This window comes from Lissotriton vulgaris, chromosome 7 (assembly GCF_964263255.1).
Source record: "Lissotriton vulgaris chromosome 7, aLisVul1.2, whole genome shotgun sequence".
Taxonomy (NCBI): domain Eukaryota; kingdom Metazoa; phylum Chordata; class Amphibia; order Caudata; family Salamandridae; genus Lissotriton; species Lissotriton vulgaris.
In genome coordinates this window covers 1,574,869,304-1,574,885,356 of record NC_141695.1, presented here as the reverse complement: position 1 = coordinate 1,574,885,356, position 16,053 = coordinate 1,574,869,304, and positions in this window count along the sequence as shown.

The following is a 16,053-nucleotide window of genomic DNA, read 5'->3' as shown; positions in this document are numbered from 1 at the left end:
CTAACTTTCTCAGTATGTTTCAAAAGCATAAATCAATGCTCGATAGCGTTTTGTATGTGATGAAAAGGCGCCTTGTTTTCTTTCCGGTCTTGCCCCTTTATGAAGTCTTTGGCCAATGGTTAGAGAGTTGTTTTGAAAGTCATTCATGTGTGTTCTTTGCTGCGTTTTTATTGGTCTACAATCGTATTCACCCTGCCCCCTGTGTGACGTAATTGTTGAGTCATCGTGTATTTAATGCACGGCCGCTTTAGAAAATGTAATGGGAGTACGAAGGCGTCAATGTAATGAGGGTAACTACGAGGAATGTGTGTATATAGCGCGCCCCTCTTACACTGCGCTGATGGCTGTATGTGAGTTTCGCATTTCCGATGTATTTGCTACCGGCGCTGATTAGAAGTATGTTTGTTATACTCTGCTGATTTTCCTTAGCATTTCCGATGTGTTTGCAAATGTTGTATGTATCTTTGTTATACTGCGCTGATTTTCTTCCTGCTCTGATGGCATTTTCTGTTGGCTGTATGTGTGTATCTAAATAGGTATTTGCAAATGTTATACATCCACATTGGTTGTTTGATATGCCCACAGCCACGTTGTTACACATGACCACGCCCCCAAGGGACTACTTTTACACTTTTTGCGTTTTTGCTTTTGTAATGTATATGGTGTACACATCTATAGCCTATGTCCTTCTGCTATATCTCCCCTTTCATATGGTGTATTGGGTGTAGTGATTGGTGCATTACTTTTTAAGTTTACCTGGCTCAAAGGTTTGTGTTCTCTCTTTATAATAGTAGTATAGATATAGATGATGTTTAGTATGTATAAATGCATGTCACTACTCGTATTTCTAGAATATGCCTTTGTCGGGTCTGTGGGGAAAAAAAGATCGATAAGTTGATATCCTTTTGTTAAAGTTGTATATTATATAATAAATGTGAAAAAGTTGATTATGATTATGAGTTTTGTTATCGTTTCCAAAATTATGTTTAAAAGTGCAAATTTGAATGTTTTTGGAAAAGAAATGAAAGAGATAAATGTTGTTAGATAATTGTTGGAAAAAGCTTCTTAGAAAGTAAACTTTTGTGTTTTAATTGTTTTTGGTATATGGATTGCTTTTTGGAGTTTGGAGGATTTAAAGAACAAAGAATCAACAGATTACGTAGTTGGAAATTGTTTTGTCTGTTTTTCATATTTTAGCGGAAAGACAAAATAGTTTGCGGATGTAGTAGGATATATTTTGGAGACAGAGAATGTTTTTCTCTATTTTTTAAAAAAAATGTTTTGTAAAAGGAGAGTTCAGATTGAAATTGGTATTATTTGAATAAAAAATTGTTAACTTTATGGTCGTTTTTAAAGGTCATATTTGATTAAAAATTACATGTGTAAACAAGACATTTTTTTTGGGAACACAAGGAGTGCTATGAGAAAATGAACTTGTATAAGTGGGGATTGAAAATGTATACTAATTTTTTCAGAATTATACAAAGTGTAGTTTTTTTAAGAAAAAACAAAAAGTATGGTATATAAAATTAGGCCTTAGAAGTTGGGAAATTTAAAAAATATCCAAACAGAAAAATGAAGGATTTTATAAAAAAATTGCAATTTCGAAATATTTTGGCATTTTCTACTATATGTGTAAGTAGATTGTTGGGTTTTTTTTGGCTTTATTTTTAAATTGTGACAAAACCAGTTGATAGAAAAGAAAATATTTCAAAAAATGATGCTTACTTATTTGAAGAAGCTTTTTCAAAACAATCTTTTTTGAAAAGTAAAGAGGAGAAGTGTTTTACTATTTTTCAAAAATGCATTTTTAATGGAATTATCATTTGGAGAGAATAAAAGGAAAAAGTATGGAAGATTTTTCCAACTTTATTTAAATACAAAAAAATTCGTGCAAAATTTGGATTTTTAAATAGCTTTGCAACTAAGGTTTTTTTTAGAAAAGTTGCATATTGGAGTGAAATAAAAAACAAAAATTAAAGGTAAGGAGACCCGACAAATTTTTAGATTAATTTGGATTTTTAAAATATATATTAGACAATTAAATTTAGAGAGGAGGTAAATTTGGAGCAAAGCAGGAAAGTAATGTGATGGAGATTTTTAAAAAGATAGAATGTTAGCTAGATTTTCCAGGTAATCTAGAGCCACACACAACGTAAACTGTTGTAATAGTGCCAATAGTCTTTCTGACATTTCTTTTGTTTTTTGAGTAATTCGTGAGTTTAGACTACCTGTTAGAGTTTGAGAAATTCTCATTTCCTGAAAACTTTGCTCCTTCTTCAAAGTTTCCAAAAAAGAGTAAAAGTTAGGGTGGGGTCTTCCAATTACATGGTTGAAGGAGTTATGCCATCCCTCAATGGCATTATTTGTTTTAGCCTCTCCCTGTAAGCAACTCGAATAACAGTTCCACCACTCCACATGGAAACGTGGCTTCCTCCTGCGACCCGATCTGCTTAGGTGTCCAATCCATGTGTCTTCCATGTAATTTAGAATGGGTGCCAATTTTTCTTCATTTGCAATGTAATAATCTGATTCTGTAATGGCAGTGTAGTATTCGTCTACACTTTCGGGAGGGACAAAACAAAGAGCAGTTAATTTTTTTAATTCAACTTGTAGTTTGCTGTCTGACGAGTATTCTGTAACTAGGGGTGTTTTCTGTAGTTTACGCCAGAATGCCTGGGAAAATGGAAGAAACACCCCTGAATTTGGGTTTCCATGTACGTTTTGGTGATCACATTGATCATGCTCAATTCAAAATCCATTATTATTTTCCTAGGGCTTTGGTTTGTTTTGGATTTAATAACAGATAAAAATTCTGTGTATGTTGCAGAAGTCTTGTCAGGCAGAAACTATATACTAGGGGGATTACACTATTATTAATTTTAGCGTGTAAAGTATAAATTTGGGTGAATGGATGGGGCGTGCTTTTAAACGTCCCATCCATCATCCAAATTTCACTACTTTCAAGTTTTAAAAGGTTGCGGGGTGTACTAAAAATTATATGGCCGGGATGCCCACCAACCCCTCCCAAAACCTATCCCCAAGGATGGGAGAAGTCGGACACTGGTTTAAACTTTTGGAAGGCGGGAGGGAGTCACCCTCCCGGCCGTATTTATTAAAATATGAAACAAAATTTAAAACATTAAATAAAAGTTTCATCATTATGTACAATTTTACATTTATTACACTTCGATGAAGACATGTACTTTGGCTAACCTTAACAGATCTCTAATACAAAGGTTTCCTAGCCGAGTCTAACATCCTGAAAATGCATACATTCTAAATTAAAATTGTACATCCTAGCATTAAGGGCCAACGGCAAGGTCTTAACCGGTGTCAGATCCCTACTACCAGAATCTCGCCCTCACGGTGTGAGTGGCGCATGCGCAGAGGACTCTACCCTCATTGCCAACTGTAACTTCCCTTGTCGTGGTGGGGGCCCCCTTTCCACTCGACGCCATCTTAAAGGTCGTCTGAGTTCCCGTGTGAGGTATCTGTAGGAAGGACAGCGTGGACTCCCCCCCCATCCCCACACTCTCTATCCGCCGTCGTGGATATCCGGCCCCCGGGAAATTAGTAGGAGGGGCATCTAGCCGCCTCCCCCCCTGGGAGGGGCCTATGGCCGTCTCCCCCTAGGCGACCCATCCTTAGTGGGTGCCGCCTCCCCGTGGAAGGGGCCAATGGCCGCCTCCCCTCGGGCGCTCCCATCCATTCTGGGTGGCGCCCCCCTCTAGGGACCTTGAAATTACTGCTCACCGATCATGACCTTACCGCCACAGACCGGATAGTTGATCGACTATCCGGTCCCCCCTACTCCTCCTAAAGGTCATGCTTCCTCAAACCCCTTAGCCACGCTATGAAGTCTCCTATGAGTAAGTCATTCCCCTCCCTGGACAGGTGAACCCCATCGTTCAGATACATGTGATCGCCCCGAATACACCCATGAGGAATGCTATGTAACTGCGAAGAGCGGAACAATTTACCAATTTTATTATTAACTATTTTCACTGAATGGTTCAGTGCTGACACCGAAAGGCCCCCCCGCCATACCTTTCTTGGAATCATGTGGGACCAGGCAATCGTGCACCCCGGGACTCTTTTAGCCAACCAGCTAACAGCCGACAAAATGTGTTCCAATAACACTCGTCTACCCAGTGTCACCAAGTCGTTGCCCCCCAGGTGTACTATGACTACAGATGGCGGTGACCTTTGCCGCCCTAAAAGACCCTCAAAAAATGATCCGAATTGGTCAAAACAGAGCCCGCCCTTCCCATGGAAGGCCACTCTGTACCCGTATTACTCAGCTGCGTGAGTCGCGTCACCTGCCTTGAAAACGTCCCTGGCGCGCCTCACGTATGAGTGGCCCACGACCCATACCACTCTCTCCCCAGTCGGTGATCCTTGACCGCTGGTCTCCTGGTGCTGGGTCGACTGCAAATTCCGCCCCGCGTGACAGGCTCGCGAAACTGTAATTGAAACAAAACACAAGAAGCGTGAGTGCATGTCAATTGATCTCTACAACATGTGCAATCGCACATACCTTTTTGAAGCAATTCGAGGACCAACGTCCCAACTGTTTTACTTCTTCCGCACTCTGACCCCTGGCTGCAGCCTCAGTGGCAGCCCCTATCCTAAAGGAATGGGTCCCAAAATCACACGGGTCCATGCCCGCCGCAGCGATTGTCAATGCTAGCACCCTCTGGAACTGAAATCTCGTCAGTGGGGTGCCATCCTTGTGCATCAGCAAACTCCCCCCCCCATGTAGCCGCCCTCAGTGCTAAGTATTCCTCTATACACTTTATTGGGCACGTGGGGGACCCTCGCGCGCGCTGCACGATAACACTATTTCCCATAGCTCCCTGGTCAGTCTTGGACCTGGCTATCGAAACCACCATTGAATCACCCCTAATTTGGACGTGATCCCTGCTCAAGCCTCCCTCAACATCTTTCTTGTTCCTTGCAACAAGTTCGCTCACCCGCATAGCCCCATGGAATGCCAATGCGAAAGCTGCCCGGAACAGAACTGCTTCGAAATGGGAGGAGCACGTCTCATCCAGCTTTGCTAAAAGCAGAGACAATCTGTCCAAGCCAATCGGGCGCCTCGTATCTTGCTTGCGACCCTCGAGGCGCTGCCAGCCGCGAAGGGCTTTCTTAACCAAAAAGGAACCCGTCGGGTCTTTTATGCCATGCACCTGTGCCATGAATGAAATGGCCGCCCTATGCCTACTGGCCATTGCCGCTGATCGGCCTTCTCTGTGCAGCGCTACCAGGAACCCCAGGAAGGATTCCTCCTGACCCCAGCTCTGTCTCCCTGTTGGACCCAAAAATGTGCAGTAGGAACGAAACGCTCCTTCGTATGCCTTCCTCGTCCTGGGGGCTAAGCTTGCTGCCACGAGGTCTTGTAATCCGGGGCACCGATTAGCCATAGCACTTCGGGGAACGGTGCCGCCACTAGGTCCGCTGTCGGTAGATAGCCCCTGAACGCCTGCATATGTGAACGAGAGAGTGCATCAGCTGCATGATTCAGTACGCCTGGCACATGTTTCGCCCTGAACTGTACATTCAATCTCATGCAAAGTAGTACAATTTCTTTCAACAATCTCAAGATCCACTTGCAGCGGGCTACCTGTTGGTTAATGCACTCGACCACAGTCATATTATCAGACCAAAACACCACTGAGCGGTCCCTGAAATCGTCTGGCCATGCCATCAGAGCAACCCAAATGGGGAATAACTCCAAGAACCCAATGTTACCTGTGAGACCGCTGGAGTGCCACCACGCCGGCCATGTTTGCGCAGACCATCGGTTACCAAAGATGGCGCCAAAACCCACGCTCCCAGCTGAGTCAGTCCATAGACCTAGTTCGTCTGAAGACGCTGGTGGCTTGTTCCACACAACTCGACCGTTGAAGTCCGCCAGAAATGCCAACCAAATGCGCATATCCTGGCGAACCTCTGCCGACAGTCTCGTACGGTGGTGTCGCTCCTTGAGACCAACCATAGCTTGTGCAATAGAGCGTGAGAAGGGGCGGGCCATTGGTATCACCCTCAAGGCAAAGTTAAGCTGACCCACTGTTTGTTGTAACTGGTGCAGGGTCACCTTCTCCTTGCCCAGGCATTGCGTCAAGGAAGCCCTAAACTTGGCCACCTTTTCCATCGGTAAACGGAAACATCCCTCCACAGAATCGAGCTCAATTCCCAGAAACTCCAGTGAAGTAGATGGTCCAACCGTCTTACCTGGTGCCAATGGGACTCCGAACTCCCCCATGAGGATGCAGAAGTCCCGCAGCGCCTGCGCACATTTTGTATCGCCGGGTGCTCCCAAGAACAGTAAGTCGTCCAGATAGTGCATAACATGCTCATGCCCTGTGGCCTCGGTGAATGCCCACTCTAAAAAACAGCTGAACATTTCAAAATAAGCACAAGAAATGGAGCAACCCATAGGCATGCATTTACCCATGTAATAACTCCCTTGAAATGCGAAACCTAGCAAGCGCTGATCCTGTGTGTGTACCGGGAGCAACCGGAACGCTGATTCGATATCTGATTTCGCCATCAGCGCCCGGGGCCCAGGCGATTTAACATGGCCACGGCATCATCGAACGATGCGTACCGCACGGAACAAACTTCTGGGTCAATGGCTTCGTTCACCGAGGAACCCCTTGGAGCAGACAGGTTATGAATAAGTCTAAACTCTCCAGGGTCTTTCTTCGGGACAACCCCTAACGGCGGGCGATGAAAAGGCCCAGCCACCCGCCCTAAGCTGACTTCTTTCGCAATTTTCTTCTCTGCCACACTTGGGTTGTGCTGTACCGATAGCTGGTTTTTACAAAAGGAGTCCCCCTGAAAATTCCCCGCCGGGATGTGGAAGCCATGTAAGAATCCCTTCCTCAACACCCCCGCGGATACATGATCCGGGTATTTGTTCAACCAAGGAGTCAGAGCCATGATATCGACGGGTGTAGGCAATCGGTCACAACGTCCTACCTCACTCCTGCTTAGACCCTCCTTTACCTCCCGTCCCGCTGTTTTTAGATCTACAGGTACTCTCCGGGTGTGAGGAATTCCCACAGCCCGCACACGCATGCTTGAACCTACATGTTCCCTGCGGTCTGTTACAGGTGCCTCGATTGAAGCCCCAACAAACCCCCCGCTTGCTGCCATTCCTGCCGGTCTTGGGCTGGGAATCCCCACCGGCACCCCCTCGAAAGGGCACAGCGGGCTTTTGGCGGACAAACCCTAACCCGCTCCCGCCTGGCGAGGACGTACCTGCCGCCCCTGGCAAGAGCTGTTTGCGCCATGACACCGAGTCCAGGCAATCCCAAGTCAAAGTAGCATCGAATTCTTTCGCTTTCCGGAATTTCATATCATAACCTTTCCATTCATCCCCCTCATACATTGAATAAAAATCCATAATACGATTTTGATAGCAAGTTAACTCAGTCATGAGCTCGGGTCTTCGTTCCCCCATGATTGCAGTAAATATAGAAAAGGCCTTAACCCAGTTCGTTACTGTCTCATCCACCCTGAACTCCGCCATCTTTGCGCGCCAGACGCTCGGGTACCATAAATCCTTCTGCGTTTTAGCATATTCCATCTTGCGATGGTCAGTCAATAATGAAAACATGTTAACATATTTGTCTCCCCATATTAATTCTTTCGTGGCCATAGGGATGTGCTGTGCAACCTTCTCCCGCCTCGAGGGTAATGAACCCTCCCCCGCCATTGGCAATGCGAGCTTACCAGTTTCGGCCGTTGTTCCCGCCGTCTTCTCGCTACCAACTGCAGGTCCTACCGGTGCCACCTGTGGGGAAACAAGAGGAATAATAGCCGTTGCGGCCTCTCTCGACTGCCGCAATTGCTCGATTATTAGTTTGGCCTCCTCGGCCGGGTCTCCCGGGGCCACTGCCCCCCCTGCTTTTTTCTTGAGCCATGGCAACACCGCTGCCAACTGGATGGCCAATTCGGGAGGCATCTCCTCATCATTAGCGGGAATAATCACAACCGGGATCGGCAGACCTATACCCGGGTTTGGTACCGGGTTATCTGCCGGCGTGACGGGGGCGACTGGGGGTACCACTGGAACCGGGACCTCCCCCGAAACCGCTCTCTTCTTGACCCGTTTCCCTCTACCCTCGGGGACGACTCCCGGCAAGGCCGGGCCTATTACCTTCTTAGGGTGACCCGCGTCGCTCAGTGCCGCCAGCTGTTTTTTGACCTCCGCCAAACCTCGCTCGATCGATTGGACCTTTCTGAGTTTCCGGTCCATGCAAGCCATCCGGTTCGACAATAGGCGTAATACTTTATCCGTCTCGGAACCCTTTCCTGCTTTCTTGCCAGCCATGGTTTCGAGTATTCCACTCCTAGTCGATCAATGAGGTCCTGGATCCTTCGTACTCCAGATAGCTGAAAGAGAAACAACAAGTTTACAAGTTCTCAAAATTGCTGCTTGTTCCGTCGAGGGCTCACGAGCAACGAGTGGGTGCAGTCTTCCGAGCACAGGAACAAGAGGACGCTTCTTCGGATTCCCGCTCTATTTATTCTTCTGCGGGAGGGCGTGTACCCCCCTCCTGTACGCCTACTGGGCATGGTCTTCTATGTAGGTGTCTAGGACAACCCCTCTTGGGCGGGAGAAGGCGCGCCCCGGCTACGCCACTTCGGGTATACCAGCCGAGCCACGCCCCCCGCCCAAAATGGTTTCCCGGGGGGATCGAGGCACCCAACCATACGTTCGGGGGGACCGAGTGGTCGCCCCTTTCCTATATACGTTTTTGAGGGTTTTCATTATCATGCAGAAGGAAAGGTTCATCAGCAAAAGAAATAGTAAGTTCATGAGGTATAACTATGTCAGAAAAGGTATGAGGTGTATTAGTTTGTGTATTACTTGCCTGCTTTTGACGTTGAATAATTCTTCGCAAATTATGGATGGTAGGCATATTACTAGCTATATGAGTAGGGACATGCTGAGAAACCTCTCTTAAAATGGATCCTGTGGAATCATTGCAGGTGCTTGCAATAACTTTCATTTCGTTCACTGTTTCTCTAACATCAACTTCCATTGCAGAGGCAGAGTGGTTATGGTCAGTTGTTCTTACAATAATATCATCAACCGTAACCGCTCTGCCGCTGCAACGGGTTGAAAAGTATTGCACGCATCTCCAATGATTCCCTGGATAACTTATCCTTTCCTTACAATAAATGTAACCTGCATGATTCAGTAGTCGGTTTCCTTTTCTTGACTTTATATATTTTGCGGTAGGATGAGTAGACATTTTCTGAAAAGAAAAAAATTAGGAAATTTAGTTACTTGTTATGTTTTTAAATTTTTTTTACAAAAAACAGTTTATCTTTTACTACACTTTACTGGAGTGAGAATAGTAATTGTTATGCCTGCACTATCCAACACTTTCCTTACTGTAGCACTTTCCTGGAGTTTGAATAGTAAGTTATATTCCTACACTATCCAGCACTTTTCCCTAATGCAGCACTTTTCTTTAGTTAGAATAGTAAGTAATACCCCTACACTATCCTGCACTTTCCCTACTGCAGCACTTACCTGGAGTTTGAATAGTAAGTTATGCCTCTACACTATCCAGCACTTTCCCTACTGCAGCACTTACCTGGAGTTAGAATAGTATTTGATACCCTTACACTACCTGCACTTTCCTTACTGCAGCACTTACTTGGAGTTAGAATAGTAAGTAATACCCCTACACTATCCATGCACTTTCCCTACTGCAGCATTTTACTTTAGTTGGAATAGTAATTAATACTTCTATACTATCCAGCAGTTTCCTTACTGCAGCACTTAACTGGAGTTAGAATAGTAAGTAATACTTTTACACTATCCAGCACTTTCCCTTCTGCAGCACTTACCTGGTGTTAGAATAGTAATTATTACCTGTACACTATCCAGCATTGAAATGTGTTTGACATGTAATGGTATTTATTTACCTTAAAGATTGCTGCTTGATTTTGTGGACTTTTTTTGATAGCTTGTTTTTCTGTTTGAAGGTTTCTTTTGATGTTGAATGAAGTTTAGATGAAAGATTGATTAGACTTTCTAAAAAAAGCGAAAAAGGATTTTAAATGATTCTTATGTTTTTCGTTCATTGTTAATAAAATATTAAAGAGACATTGTTATATAGAAAATATATTTATCATTGTTGTTACTGCTTTACTTTATTTGTCTGTGAAAAGAGAATTGATACTTTTACTTTATTCAGCACTTTCTCTACTGCGGCACTTACCTAGAGTTAGAATATTAATTGATACCCCTACACTATCCAGCAGTTTCCTTACTGCAGCACTTACCTGGAGTAAGAATAGTAAGTTATGCCTCTACACTATCCAGCACTTTCCCTACTGCAGCACTTAACTGGAGTTAGAATAGTAAGTAATACTTTTACACTATCCAGCACTTTCCCTACTGCAACACTTACCTGGTGTTAGAATAGTAATTATTATCTGTACACTATCCTGCACTTTCTCTACTGCAGCACTTAATTGGAGTTAGAATAGTAAGTAATACGTTTACACTATCCAGCACTTTCCCTTCTGCAGCACTTACCTGGTGTTAGAATTGTAATTATTACCTGTACACTATCCAGCATTGAAAGGTGTTTGACATGTAATGGTATTTATTTACCTTAAAGATTGCTGCTTGATTTTGTGGACTGCTTTTGATAGCTTGTTTTTCTGTTTGAAGGTTTCTTTTGATGTTGAATGAAGTTTAGATGAAAGATTGATTAGATTTTCTAAAAAAAGCGAAAAAGGATTTTTAATGATTCTTATGTTTTTCGTTCATTGTTATAAAATATTAAAGAGACATTGTTATATGGAAAATATATTTATCATTGTTGTTACTGCTTTACTTTATTTGTCTGTGAAAAGAGAATTTATACTTTTACATTATTCAGCACTTTCTCTACTGCGGCACTTACCTAGAGTTAGAATATTAATTGATACCCCTACACTATCCAGCACTTTCCCTACTGCAGCAATTACCTGGAGTTAGAATAGTAAGTTATGCCTCTACACTATCCAGCACTTTCCCTACTGCAGCACTTACCTGGAGTTAGAATATTATTTGATACCCTTACACTATCCTTCACTTTCCTTACTGCAGCACTTACCTTGAGTAAGAATAGTATTTGATACTCTTACACTATCCTACACTTTCCCTACTGCAGCACTTACCTGGAGTTAGAATAGTAAGTAATATCCCTACACTATCCAGCACTTTCCCTACTGCAGCACTTTCTGGAGTTACAATAGTAAGTAATACCTCTACACAATCCAGCACTTTCTCTACTGCAGCACTTACCTGGAGTTAGAATAGTAAGTAATACCTCAACACTATCCAGCACTTTCCCTATCAATTTTAAAAATGTGTTTTACGTGCAATTTAATTTATTTACCTTTAAGAATGATGCTTTGATGTCGGATTTTATTTTTTTTGGCTGTTCTTTGCTTCTTTGATTTCAAAGCTTTCTTTGAGTTTCTAATGGAAATAAATAAATAATAGTTTCTGATGTTGATGTTCTACACATTACTCTGACTATTTATTAAAAGTTAATGGGAACGGAAATGTTTATAAAAATTATTATTTTCATAATATCCTACACTTAGTACTTTGCGCTATATTTCAAAATTTAATTAAAAAATTTAGACTAGGTAATTATGAAATAATTATCGTACTTAAATTTAATTAATATTTTTTCTTTACCTATTTGTTTGGATGATGATTCTATTTTCGAAGTCCAAACGAATCATATATTTATTCAAATGTGATGTTTTCTGATAAAATGGAAAAAATACATGTGTATTAATTCATTTATTTACGTTTTGTGTGTTTAGAATATTCGTAAAAAATACTTTAAAGTACCTTCACAATATTTTAGCACAGTAGTGTGGGCAGATTAGTGAAGTACAATTTTTTGGAATCACGTCTTTTGCGTCAAAGTTTAGAGTGGTTCGACTATTAAGAAAAACTATATTTTCACATGTTATTACAAATTATATATTTTGAAATTAATATTTTCTTGTCAGAAAAGTACTCGCATTGTTTAATAATTATTTTTTGGTTTAAAAAAAGTCGGGTTATCTAAATACGTACTTATGTTTACTTAAATAAAATATATCTTTCGTTAAAAAATATTATCAAATAATAATATTTAACATATTGTTAATGCGTTATTTATGAATTATTTTAATATATCGTAAACTATTTAAATAACTTACTTGTAAACCGAAAAATAATTCTCCGGACTTTTGATATCGCTTTTGATAAGGTGAAAAGGTCAGAGAGTCAGGTTTCTCGTCTGGTCACTCTGGTAGTTGAGGATCAACTGTTTTCAAAATGGTGTGTATCTCGTATTTATAAGTTTGGGTTACTGACTCTGTTTTTTTATAAAAAGATAGCGTTGGTATGGTGCTTTTATATATGTTTAATTTCTGTGTAAACGTATAATTTTAAACGTTGTTAAAATAAATGTAATTAGCGTTTTTCGTGCCGTTTTGGCATTCATTTTGAAAGTATTGTTATGGTATTATTTGATAGAAACAGTTGTAGGACTTTTGTATGACTTACTTATTTAAAATGGCAACTGTTTTTCAGTACGTATATGTATGATTTTGAAGAAATTAAAATAATAATTTTTGATATGTCTATATAGGTATATTATTATTTTTAGTGAAATCGTTGCGTAGGAAATATTTTTCTATATTTTGGAATGCAGGAGTATTAGTTTTAATACTCGAGTATTAATTTTAATACTCGAGTATTAATTTTTTTTAAAGATCGCATATTTGTTTATTACGTTGTACTTTTTATTCACATTTTTTAATACACTTCCCCACCCAAAACCCCTATTTTCCCTGCATCCCGTTCCAGGTTTTATTGTACAAAAAAATATATATATATATTTATTAAATTTGCGTTATAATGGTATGCGTAGTAAATGTTGTCGTTGTAATAGTACTTTTCTATTTCTAGTGCCATATTGCGTTGTAATAGTACTCGTAAAAACATGCGTTGTAATAGATATTGCGTTGTAAAAAATGCGTTGTAACAGTATCCGTTGTAAAAGTATGCGTGGTAACGTCATATATCCTAATCTAATAGAAAGGATAAGGGCAAAAATTGGCTGATCAGTGCAATCATCATGCTACCAGAATTCAACACCAAGTACTTTAAATGGGACATTTTCATCTATAATGTGCTGCTGTGAGCACTTTAGCAAGTACACAGCAAGCATAGGTCCAGATAGTGGGCTATATGTACAACTGAGAACATTCTCATGGGAGATTCCTGAACTTAAAGTCAAAAATGATTTTGAAAAGTAGATCAAGCTAGCTAGACAACTCCAATCAAGTTGGAGTTACTGAGATTCAAAGACCTAGGGCCTGATTCTGATGCGGTTAGGAAAGCATTCCCACCTAGGGCCTGATTCTGATGCGGTTAGGAAGGCTTCCTAATGGCATTTGCTCCTTCCAAATCGGATAGGGAACGTATCTTCCAGACCCAGGGCAGAAGTATGATGCGGTTACGAACATATGCTCCCATTGAAGACAACGGGTGTCCAACCAAATCGTATCTGGAAGCATCCGGATACATCGTACTCCTTTGGTCGGACTCTCCTGATCCGAGTGGGTTGGAAACCATTGCCAGACCGATTCGGTTGGTAAGCTTTCCAACCCGCATCAGAATCAGGCCCTAAATAGAGCTTAATATAGAGAGTATAGAGAACGTGATACATGGAGAGGTCAATCTCTGAGATCCACAAGGACTGCTATGAAAGCAGTGGATATAATAATATGGTGAGTGGGTTAAAGGATGAGTGAAAAGACAGGTGGATGGATAGGTGAAAGGATGACAGAGAAAAGGGAAATCTGAGAGGATGGATGGATGGATAAGTAAAAGGATGGCGGTATGGGCGAATGGATGTATGGATGGATGCATGCACAGATAATGGATGTTTTAACTGATGACTAGAGAGAATGGCAGATGGATGGAATCGGGAACTATTGGATGATTGATGAAAGAATGAATGAATGATAGAGTGTAAAGGTTAAATAGTAGATATCAGCAGACAGATGGAAGTGTGAAAGGATGAATGAGTAGATATATGGATGTAAGGGTCAAATTAGTTTTCTTGGTGCTTTCCGAGCTTTGGTTTATAGTGGTGGGGTATTTGAATTTTTTGACTACTTCCATGGTTACCAGGTTACTATGTTTATTGTTTTCGAAAGGCATCCAAGGTGCTCCCTGAATGACTACATACCAGTCCCAAAAGCTATTATTGCACTCTGTCTTGGCATTCGCATGTGCCTGTGTGTGTGAGGGGGGGGGTATGTGTGTCTGCGTGTATTTGTGCCTGTGTGTTGGAGTGCCTGTATGAGGAAGTAAATTAATGTTTTCTGTAACAAAACAATGTAAATGTAAAATGACAAATTCTACATTTTTCAAATGAATTCATTGTTGTATTAGCTATCACCATCCACTGATTTATCAGGCGAACGTTGATGTGCCTCATTAAGCATTCTAGACAACAGATGCATGAGTTAGGAGGTGAAATGAACTGGAGGTGTTGCAGGAAAAAAGACAATCTGGAATAACAGTTGTCCTCGGGGCACCCTCACTGTTATTCTTTATTCTAAGAAAATTATTTAACCTAAAACCCATCAGCTTGAGTGTCGGAACACAATATGGCCCTTTTCCTCCTAAACCCCTCTTACTTTAATGACTTAACAAAAGATGAGTTTATTGCAGTCCTTAGCGAATCACTTCGACTTGATCTTCCTGTATTCTTTCCGTTCAGATCACTAAGATCTCTGTTTGTGCATAGGAAGGGTGTCAGGCCTCAATCCAAGCAAGGGAAATGTGCCCCCATCTCTTGATATGGTAATGAAAGCATCAACAATTGGGCTGTTTATGCCCCTCACTCCTCTTGGGCTGAGCTGCCACTGCACCTGGGAGACTATTAATGGTAATGCCCATCTCTCTACGTTGAAAAGGCTGCGCTCTTCCTCACAGCCTTTACTCCAGCCCACACTTTTCCATGTGCCAATTGATCCACCCTGACAAATAGCACCTCAATTGACCTGTCGCCAGGAAGCCATGAGGCCCTGTCTTTTCAAGTTAATCAACATAGGGGCATATTCCCAAGGATTCATCGCCGAGTTGTTGGCACTTTATCGCAGCCAAAGTGGTGATAAATGTATCGCCCCATTCACAAGCTGGTGCACACACCCCATAACACCAGCTTACCTGCGATAGCAGTCACAAAAAACAGCACCACAGATGACCCCGGCAACTATCGCTAATAAGATGCAGAGTAGGCGTTCCCATGCCGATAGCCCCAACAACACCACTCCGCAACATTCTCAACGACCAGCTAGATCTGTGATAAGATCCCTAAACATGTGATAAGGAGCGTTAGCAGCAGGAAATAAACACCTGCTCTGACCTGGTGTAAAGTCGGATGACAGCCTGCACCAGAAAAGGGAGTCTATCCCACAGCCACACCTGAAGGGCAACAGATGCCATGGAGCCACTGATCATGCGGGCTGGACACCCAAGAGGGGCACAACACCCACCGCCACCACCCCAAGGACAACCCCCCCACCACCCAGGACCCCATCGCCCCCCCCACCAGACCAACACTGAGGCAGTACAGACAAATACAGCGACCTTCATAAAACGCACCAACCTCATAGACCCAACACCAGAGAACATCATTGTCCACTATGGGCTCAAAGGGACAACCATACTCCACATCCTGTCCATCTTTGCCCACAGGCTGATGGTAGCAACACAGCGGACAACCAACATCCCACCTCAGACAAAGCTGCTGGCCGTGCTGCACATTTTGGCCTCTGGTTACCTCCCACCAATAACCGCCTGAGTCGGAGTAGTCTCAAAGCAAGCCCAATCCAAGCTCCTTACAACGGTCATGGATGATATCACCAGCTTGATACCCCACTATCTATGCTTACCCCACACAGTGGAGGAACAGCTGGAGACCAAGCAAGGTGTCTGCGCCATAGCTG